Genomic DNA, 11,336 nt, shown 5'->3' on the forward strand with positions numbered 1-11,336 from the left:
ATAGGCTATTACTTCAAGGGGCTTTTTTAATTACTGCAAATCCTCACAAGTGAAGGGAATCTCTCCTGTGCTTTCTTTTCAACTGACCAGGAGACAGGGTTTCACAGTGCTAGGTAGGAACTAACTTTCCAAGCTAGCGTTGTTTTTGTTGTCAATTCGAGGCCTACAGAGTTCACCCAAGACGTTGGTTACTGTGTGGCCCCAGTAATGTCTGCACAGTGCAAAGTGTCCAAAGGTCAAGAGGTCCTTGAACTATCTTTTCTACCCTACCTTCTCCTCCTATAAATCTTTTAACTTCTTTAATTCTAAAAAAATAATTACTGCTGCAAATACCTTACAGGTAATTTTTAATCTACTGGATGTATTAATTCAGCTTGTTTAACATATTTTGCTTTTTTTTTTTTAAGTTTCTTAGACCTTGATCTAGTCCTAACTTACCTTCGCAAGTGAGAGCTGCCACTCAAAATCAACTCAATCCTAATCATCATATCAGTTTATTTTCGGTCCTGTGTAAGTTCTTATAACTCTGGGGTGGGTGACTATCTATGGGTCTTCTGAAGTCTTTCTAGTTCTTCTTTTGGCCTCTTCTCTCTAGAAATACAGTTCTCTCTCTTGCTCCTCAAAGCCTTATCTTCATGCAGATGCGGGGTCCTCAGTGCAGACCCTGCCATCCCAACAGTAGAGCTGCTGGCCTCGAGGAGGCAGCAGCCCTTCAAAAGATGGAGAAAGGAAACTCACAATAGGTTCCTCCTGGCCTTTTGTGGAATTCAAAGATTCAGGTCATTCTTTGACAATTCTTCTGACTTGTCCTCTGTTTCCACCTCACAGAACATCTAAAGAACTGTAAATAATCATGCCAGACTCTGATGGGGTTGGCCTTGGAGATGAGAAAGGGGGGCTAATTTGGAAAACGATCTCATCTTGAATAACCAGATCACAGATCAAAAAAAATAATCACACGGTTAATTACTGATTTTCAGTTTTCATTTTACTGCCATTTGCACTCTGAAATCAAACTAGCCGGTAAAATCCTTATTTCTAGGCAAGTTCCGAGCTAACGTGAAAATGTTAATGTTGGTACTTATAAAACTACAGATGTATAGATATAAATGAAAAGAGGCATAAGAATGGGTCTCTGTCCAAGACTGGATTGCTCCAACTCAGCAAGAAAAATGGAACCATTACTGTGTCCTCACGAGAAGATTCCATCTGCCCGTGAATTATTTTGAAGTTTCAAACGTGACAAGAAAAAAAAAAATAGGGAGTTCTTGAATGTTCAAATAATATCATGGCCAATTTGCAAACAGCAACAAAACTCTGCATGTGGACAAATAAAAGTCAGCAGTTAATTAGACTGATCCTTTGAGTATTACAGTTAGACACAGATACCTAAATTTATACCCTCATAGACGAGGATTTTCACATTAGTCACTCCTCTGGGATAAGATCCTGAAGGTTCCTGTTAAATGCAGAGATGTTAATAGCTAATAGCAAAGATTTACTGAGCATTTAACTGCACACCAAGTGCTATTTTAGGTGCTTTACATGTAATAACTTATTTAACCCTCATAGCAACACAAGGAGACAGGTACTATCTTGCAGATGAGGAAATTGAGGCTTAAGACAAATGTGACATAACTTGTCCAAGGTCATACGGTTAGAAAGTAGCAGAGCCAGGATTTGAACCTAAGCAACCTGGCTCCAGAATTCCTGAGGCTCGACAATAAATAGAATTTATGACAATGAAGGTTATGGTTGAGACTTTCTACAGCTTTGATTATCAGAGTACTTTCACATTTCATTTTGTTCTCACAAGCTAGTAGGTTGAAACTGAGGTACCAAGCGTTGAAGTGGGCCCTGTCCTGATGGTAATGACTCCTCAACTCCATCTCTAGCCCAGAGTCTTCTTCTGGGGGCCAAACTCTTTATGGGTAGCTGAGTACTGGCCACCTACAGGCAGGTGTCCCACAATCACCACACACTCAGATGATCCAAAAGTTAATTAGTAATTTTCTTCCCCAAGCCTTCTTTCTATCTGAAGGGGATAGTCTTTCTTCAACTTGCGGAAGTTTTGGGCTGTTATTTGAGTAAGGCCTTTCCTCTTTATCATTCCTTCTATGTTCTACAGAATTCCTGTTTACGTGTATTGGATATTCTTGATACGGCCTGCGTGAGTATTAGCTTCTCTTTCATACTTATCATCCCGAACTGTGCTTTGTTCTTTACTGGTTTCTCAATACGGTCTTTCGACTTAGCCATATTGATTCCCAGGACAGACACACAGTGCACACACATGCTCTCTTAAGGATTTTACAATATTTACGAAATAGAACAAACAGCCTCTTGTTCTGTGGATGTTACCCCTTCCTTTTATCTTTTTGAGGACTTTGAAGTCCCTTTCAGATTCTTCTATCATTTCCATTTCCTTTAGACCCAATTTCCTATCTGTTGAGTCTGTTTCAGGATGTTTTTCCTTGTGTGCTTTGAAATTTTCATTTGAACATTAATCTTAAATGGGGGGATTCTTGGGGTTTTTCTCCTTCTGTACCCCTTTAGCTAGCTACCTAGCCTTCTATGATGGCTACAGCTTTTCTCAGCCACTGTTTGAGGCTGGGGGGCTCTGTCCTATCCCTGGATTTCATGGCAGTGAGCCAGACTCTAGTTCCCTTCCCTTGGGGGGCCCTTGGTCCCTATTACAATGAAGTTGAACTCAAACCCCATCTTGCCTGGAATTATTTATGCACCCTCTACTACATTTTTCATACCGAGTCTAAAGGGTCTCTCTCTAATGCACAAATCTGATTATATTATTGCCTTGGTAAAATTACTTCGATGTCTCTATCACCTATAGAATAAAATTTAAAGTCCGGTCAAATATCACCTCCTCAGAAAGGGCTCCTGTGAACACCCTGTTCTCATGACTCTCTATCCCTGACCTGGTCCTTGTTATTCATAGCCCTAACACTACTTGCTATTGTTACTGCATATTTGTCAGTGTGTCTCTTCCACTAGAATGTAAGTTTCATGTAGGCATGGACTTTGAATTACCCACTGTTAAATCTTTAGCACCTAGAACAGTGTCTGGCACATCGTAAGAATTCAATAAATATTTGTGAATGGATGAATTAAAATCTTTAACGTGGCATCAAAAGCCCTAGATGTGGGGTGCCTGGCTGGCTCAGTTGGAAAAGCATGTGACTTTTCATCTCGGGGTCGTGAGTTCGAGGCCCATGTTGGGTGTAGAGATGACTTAAATAAACAAACTTGAAAAAAACAAAGCCCTAGATGTATCAGCCCAAGTAGGAGTGAGGGCACTAGAGTCAAGGCTGCGGCATACCAGCTTTGTGACCTTGAACAAGTCACCACCTCCTAAGCTGCAGTTTTCTCATCTATAAAATGGGCATGGTGACTAATCTTAGTGAGTTGTTGAGAGGAAATGAGAGATTATCAGAAAGTATAAAGTGTAGCATGTAGTTACATCACTGGTGGTTTTATTAGTACATGTTTGAACTTATCTGTGGTCATTTTTTCATCCTGCACCTTGTTCCAAAGTAATAACCCACCATTATTAATAGTGCCCTAACCATATAAACTGACACGCATTTCTGGCCATTCCACATGCCCTTTGCTCTACTTGTAATGCTTACCTCCTTTCCCACTAATGGTCAGTTTGCCTTCCATGCTCTATTCGGCTCTCCCACCTAGAACCCCAGCCCAAGCATGGAAACAGCAGTGGGCTTTTATTTGCCCCTGGATGGACATGGAACAGATCCCTGATTCAAAAGGAGATTATCCGGGGCGCCTGGCTGTCTCGGTTGGTGGAGTGTATGACTCTTGATTTCAGGGTCGTGAGTTTGACCCTCATGTTGGGTGTACAGATTACTTAAAAATAAAATCTTTAAAAAACCCCAACCAAACAAAAGGAGGTTATCCATAGAGGGTCAGGTCAACAACTTAGGATACTCAGGGTTCTAGAAAAGGAGACTTAGAAAAATCAGATAAATTCATTCACTCATTCATTCACATTCTGTCTGTCATGAAGTAAGAGAAGCAGAAATAACTCGGACTTGAAGGTCATGCAGATTTGGGTACTAGGGAACCTATCTCGGGGCTATATGCAAGCCCCTGAATAAACAAGGAAAGCTGCTCTTTCCAGAGTAAAGTAGATGCAAAGCCCCGAGGAATAAATGGAGCAGTGACCTTGGCTCCTGAGGTCTTTCTTTCTAGTTCGTATGAAGCCTGGCTGTATTCTCTTTAAAGTTCATGAGGCTTCTGTATCTTGACCTCTTTAACACTTTCGTCTAGTTTCACCCCTGCCATTAACACTTGACAAACTCCTGGTCATCCTTCAAGTCTCAATATTCTTCCTCTATGAAGGCCCTCTCCCTTCCTTCCTCTCTCCCTCCCTGCTCAGTGTAATTATTTCCTTGTCTATCCATCTCTGCCTTGTGCTTCTAGCTATGTCTCACAGGTAGGAGACATTAAGAAACAAAATTACTAAATGGATAAAGTTGGTGGCAGAGTTAGGACAACAGTACAGGCCTCTCCACTTGTCCTGTAACATTTCACTCACTCTCTCCCTAAGGAGATGAGCTACCACATAGAGATACCAAGGGAGCAAAGAGATATGGAGAGATAGCGATCAGGGAGCATGTCTAAGAATTGAGCCAGAATGGGAGCTCTGCATAGCAGGAGTGTGGGGCTCTGGCTGAGGAATAAAGGAGTTTAGTGAAGGATGTGCCCAAACTTCATTTCCCCGCAATATTGTTCTTGATTTGGTCTCTCTACCCGGCTTCTATGACATCTTGCTGTCATGATCTTCCTTCCACCTCTTCAGCTATTCCTTCTGTCTCATGTGTTAGCTATTCTGCCTGTTCTAAAACCTTTCACATTTGGGAGACCTTCAGTTCTCAAGACCTATTTTCTTCTCCCTCTCTATACTCTCCTAACTCATCTGAACAGCGACTATCCCCAGGCCTCTCGATATCTCTCTGTGCTCTTAATCCACATATTCCACTTCGTCTTTGGCAACTTCACTCAGATGTCTCACAGAAACTTCAAACTCAACATGTCCAAAATGTATTTCACGATCTAATTCCAGGCACCATCATATATATATCAGGTGCTCAAGCCAGTGAACAGAGTCAAATTTGTCTCCTGCTTCCTTACTTCCTTTATCCAATCATCAAATCCTGTCCATTCTAATTCCTAAATATATTGAGGTTCTATTCACTCTCTTTCATCTCTATTGACACTTATCTATCCTAGCCATCAATGTTCATGCTAGATCACTGTAATGGTCTCCTAATTCTCCCCACATCCAAATCCAACCCTACAGCAAGACTGTAGCCAAAGAATGTTTAAAAAAAGATGTCTGATCATGTAAGTTTGCTTGTGATGGCATCCACAACTTTAAAATCCAAACTCCTTGCCATGTCTTAAAAAGGCCCATCAAGATTTTGCCCCTATTTCTTGTGAACCTCTTGAGCCCTCAAATAATGTGCACAAGAAATATGAAGGATATCCTTAAGACAAGCAATACTTTCTAGAGTCTAGCAAAAAGAACAAATACTAATATTCAAAGACACTGCCTACTGACTCAAGTCAACAGCTGGCGGAAGGGCAAATGACTTTATCTCTACTTCTGAGTATTACAAATTCTCTTGAGCCCAGTCACCTCACAATGATATGGAATCTATTTTATTTAACAGCATTCTGGTCAAGTCCACAGACACGGATAAGGGCCATACAAACAGATCAGAATTTATCTACAACACTCTCTGTCCAGACTTACGCAGTTTTAGAATGAAATGTCATATTAATTAGTAAATAACTGAGAGATTAGTTCAGTTCTTTAGATCACAATTTAAAATTAAGGTCTAACTCTCATACAATGCTGGTGGGAATGTAAAGTAGTACCACATCTATAGAAAGAATTTGACATTAGCAATAGTATGAAATGATGTATACACAAGGTTATTAATGTAACAGAAGACTAGAAATGATCTAAATGTCCATTAGTAGGGGACTGGCTTAAGAGACTATTCTATATCAATGGAGTATTAGGCAGGTATAAACAGGAATGAAGATGCCTACATACTGCTATGGAGAGATCCCTGGTGTTTTCATATTGTTAAAAATAATCAATGTTTACAACAGCGTATGTGTGTGTAAGAAGGGGAGACAGTACAAAAACATGTAATATATACATATTTTCTTATATTTTCAGAGATAAATAAAGCTAACTAACCAAAATGACCTCGTTTTAATTTTAAGAAATAATTTCCTTGAAGGTAGGAAGTGAATGGGGACAGGGAGGCAAGCCAGACCTTTCTGAATGAATCTTATTCACAAGTTTGACTTTGTAATCATGTACATGTTTTTTGTAATCTAAAAACAAAAATAAATCAAGACAAAAAAAGAGGCAATCCCTAAAATTGAAAACAAACTACTGCTGATATCTGAATAAGATCAGTAGAGTGTATCAATGTCAATATCCTTGTTGTGATATTATACTAGTTTTGCAAAATGTTAACGTTGGGAGTAACTGGGCAACATCTACAAGGATCTCTCTGTATTAGTTCTTATAGCTACACATGAAACTACAATTCTCTCAATAAAAATTTTTAATTAAGAGGGGAGGGGGGTGGAGAGATGGGGTAGCCCGGTGATGGGTATTAAGGAGGGCATGTGTTGTAATGAGCACTGGGTGTTAAATGCAAATAAGGAATCACTGAACACTACATCAAAAACTAATGATGTACTGTATGGTGACTAACATAACACAATAAAAAAAAGAATTAAAAAACCCCAAACTGATAAAAACAAACCTAACTCTATATCCAGCTTGTCACATAATCACAGAGAGTTATTTAAGTGACTTTACACCCCAGTGCTTGTGATTATGCATCTCTAGTGGGATATACCCTAAGGATGAAAAGAAGGGCAAAGAAATCCTAATCTGCATTCACTAGTCTTTTATTATATCTTTAAATCAGCAGGATGAAGCAAATAAGTATGTTAATGTGGTAAGGAACCCAGATTTTCAGAGAAAAGATGTACAAATAGAAAATTTAAAAAGTTAAGTAAAAACTCTTTCTTTCTCACTTAAAAAAAAAACTTAACATTCTGGAAAACTTTCAAAAGCAGTAAGTATGAGTAATGAAGCCTTGTGAATCCACTACCCTGCTCCAGCAACTAACAACTTCCTAGCTAATCTTACTTAACCTATACTTCAAACCCAGTACCCACTGCTCACCCCTTGCCTGATTCTGAGGCAGATCCCAGACATTAATATCACCTTACGCATAAATATTTCAGTACTTATCTCCACAAGGTAAGGACTCTTTGTAAAACGATTGCAATAACAAAATTATGCTAAAAACCAAAAATTCCTTATATCTAGTAAATGGCTCATAAATAAAAATCTGTATTATTACCTTAAACTGAAAATAATGGCATAAACTTGTGGTTTCATTTTTGTTTAGTTTTAGTTTTGTTTTTTTATTTATTTATTTGAGAGAGAGAGAGCATAGAGGGAGAGGGAGAAGCAGACTCCCCGCTGAGCAGGGAGCCCGATGCGGGGCTAAATCCCAGGACCCTGAGATCATGACTCGAGCCGCAGGCAGACACTTAACCAACTGAGCCACCCAGGTGCCCCTAGAATAATTTTAGATTTACATAAAAAGTGCAAAGATAGTACAGAGCTCCTGTATGCCTCTCATCCAACTTCCCCTAATGTTATAACACCTCAGGTAATCATAGTACGTTTGCCAAAACTAAGAGGGTAACACTCGTACATTACTATTGATTCAACTCCACACTGTAGTTGGACTACAAGCTACTGTTTGTTGACTGATGTACTTTGTTCTGGGATCCATGCAGGACAGGCAGCACAATGCAGTCTGATATTAAGTCTCCTTAGTTTTCTCTGGTCTGCGATAATTTTTTGGTCTTTTCTTGTTTTTCATGACCTCGACTGCTTCAAAAACAGGAGCACTGGCAAGGTGTTTTATAGAATATCCCTCCATTTCGATCTAAGTTTTTTTTTCCCCTCATTTTTCGATGGGGGTTGTAGATTTTGGGGAACGATATCACAGAGGTGAAGTGTGCTTCTCACATCACCTCAGGTGACACGTGATATCTACATGACTTATCACTGGTGATGTTAACTTGATTCCTTGTTTACGGGGAAGGGGGTCAGCCAGTTCTCTTCACTGACAAGCTGCTATGTTCTCCTTTTCCATCCTCTGTTCTTTGAAAGTGAGTCACTAGGTCCAGCCCACACTGAAGGAAGGATGCGGATTATCTCCATCTCCTGGAGGGGGGTATCTATAAATATTGTCTGGAATTCTGTAAGGAACATTTGTTTCTTCTCTCCCATTGTTAATTTATTCAATAATTTATGTATATTGGTATGGACTCATAGATATGTATTTTATACTCTGGGTTACAGTCCAATATTATGTTATTTTGCTGCCCAAACTGTTCCATGTTTGGCCACTGGGAGTTCTTTCAGGTTGGCTTCTGTGACCCTTTGACATAACTCTATTTTTTGTTTTTTCTTTTTGAGCACTTCCTTCCTTTCAGACACTATAAAACGCTCCAGGCTCATCTTGTATTTTCTCTGCCCCAGTCCTAGGAGTCATCATTTCTCCAAGGATCCCTGGCTCTTCTAACAGAGAATGATATTTAGAAATGAAGATCTTTCTCTCAAATAAATAAATAAAATCTTAAAAAAAAAAAGAAATGAAGATCTGGGTGTGGATGTGCTCATTACTACTGCAGTTTCACTGCTTCTAGACCTTCCCAGGGGACAGAGCCAGGAATTTCCTGTTAGTACATCTGTGTACTAACCCATGGACACGTATCCTTCTTCACTCTTGCTTATTGGTAAATTCTTTCTCTGACAGAATGTAAACTTCTGCATATTTAAAAAATCAACACACCAAAAATCCAATGCCATAGGCAAAATTAAATAGGGAAAATATTTGCAACTATATGAAAAGGGTAAATATCCTTAGTAAATACCAGAATTCTTACAAAACGGCAAAAAACTAAAGAAAGTGAATAGATGAAAAGAAATGGGTAAGCACACTTTAAAAAATATTTGATCATACTAGTAATAAAACAAATGCAAATTAAACCAAAACATCATTTTGACTTATCAAAATGTAAACATAGATGCTGTCGTCTATCACTGGTTTGAATATAAATTGGTACAATCTCTATGGAGAATGATAAGATACTACGTAAGTTTTAACTATATTGCTGACATCTGCTAGGTGATGTCTCCCACTGAAGACAAGAAAAAAGGGGGATAGAAAGCTTCCCGGAAGCATCGAAGTACTAACCAAACTGTCAGCAATGTTGATTAAAATCTGGGAGAGAATGGGAACTCAGAGAGGTATCAAGAATCAGAGTCCTTCTTGCCCTGGGGACATCTGCTTACACATAAGATCTTTAAGGGAAAAGGGGTCAGAACTCAGAGGAATCTCATAAATTACTCTTCAACCTTGAGCTAAAACTCTAAAGAGCAAAGGGTGAACCAGAAATAATCAGCCCCTTCACATATTTGCAATCTGGCTTGCTCTCCGAGTGGCCTTAAAAATCTAAGCCTTAAACCCTAAGATGGTTCCAAACTGCTAGTGCCTGAAGGTGCCTAATAGGAGCAAAGGAAAGTCCTCTCTGGGGGGAACAAAGCATCAGTCTAGGCCAGTAATTTTTGGTATAATTTCCAACACACAGTCAAAATGAATCTGGTACATGAAGGCTAAGAGATCTTGATCAAGAACCAGCAAAAAATGATAGACAACAAAGACAAATCCACAGGGACTTCATATGCTGAGATTATCCAGCACAGATGATCAAATAATGAAGCTTATTATGTCCCAGAACATAAAAGCTGAGCTTGAATTTTTTTTGCAAGAAAATGAAAATAATGAAATGTAATATAGCTTTTCAGAAGAAAAACATGCAAAATACAGAAAAGAAGGGAGAGGATATAGAGCACACCATAAGGTACACCTATGTCTATGCTTAATTGGGTCACAAAGGTGAGGAGAGGAAGAAAGGGGTAGAGGCAATATTTAAAGAGATAATGGCCGAAAATTTTCCATAACCACAAATAATATCAGTACACGGATTCAAGAGACTTAAAGAATTGAAGGCAGGACTAAGACACCGACACGCAAGCACACACTCACACACCCCACAGAGAAAACGAAAGATGAAGAAAACATTTTTTAATAACCTGTGAAATAGAGATCATCCTTAGATTAGTGACAGACTGCTACCTGAATTCTCAACATCAATGGAAGCCAGAAGACAGTGGAATGATAGCTAATGGAAAGAAAATGCCGACCTAGAATTCTCTACTCAGTGAATATCCTTCAAGGCTGAAAGGGATAGAAGGAAATTCTGAAACTAATAAAAATGGAGAGTTTGCACCCAGCAGACTGACACAGGGATAATGAATACAGATAAAACCTTAGAGATGCTGAAAGAATAATGAACAAATAAAGGACAAGTGTGGGGGTAAATCTAAACTAATAAAAGAAGTTGGAGTGATGTAAATACATGGATCTTACGTATTTATGTACACAAATATAAATACGTGAAAACAACAGCCTGTAAGTCAAAGGAGGGGCATTGCATCAAATTCATGTGTTCTACAGTGCTTGTACTATTCAGGAAGACAATCACGGTATCAATATTAGAGCATGATGCATTAGGGAGTTGTGCTGTAACTCCCGAGGTACACACTAAGATAACAGAAAAGAATACTTAAATTTCCAAATTAATAGAGAAAAACAGAATGATAAAAACATATTCAATTGACCCAAATAAGTCAGGGAAGGCAAAGAAAAGAAATACATAATAGGTGGTACAACAGAAAGTACCTAAGAATACCATAGACATAAATCAACCATCCCCAAATATCATGAAGTACAAATGTACTAAACGCTCCAATTAAAAGACAAAGATTGAGCGCCTAGAATAAAAAAAAATTATATGCCTTTAAATAAGGACACATCTAAAATCTACAGGTACAAAAAAGTTGAAACTTATGGGGCGCCTGGGTGGCTCAGTCGTTAAGCGTCTGCCTTTGGCTCAGGGCGTGATCCCGGAGTTCTGGGATTGAGCCCAGCATCAGGCTCCTCCACTGGGATCCTGCTTCCTCCTCTCCCACTCCCCCTGCCTATGTTCCCTCTCTCGCTGGCTGTCTCTCTCTCTGTCAAATAAATAAATAAAATCTTTAAAAAAAAAAAAAGGTTGAAACTTAAAAGGGAGGAAACAACCCCTAGAAAATCAAACCCAAAGTAGAAGGACGAAAA

The 11,336-nt window shown here is 39.1% G+C and overlaps 1 protein-coding gene across 13 annotated transcripts in view; it reads right to left on the bottom strand.

Moving 5' to 3' along the window:
- Positions 1-11,336, bottom strand: part of CASK (calcium/calmodulin dependent serine protein kinase) — a 350,328-nt gene that overhangs the window by 202,497 nt on the left and 136,495 nt on the right. The window lies entirely within an intron of this gene.

This window comes from Ailuropoda melanoleuca, chromosome X (genome assembly GCF_002007445.2).
Source record: "Ailuropoda melanoleuca isolate Jingjing chromosome X, ASM200744v2, whole genome shotgun sequence".
NCBI lineage: Eukaryota > Metazoa > Chordata > Mammalia > Carnivora > Ursidae > Ailuropoda > Ailuropoda melanoleuca.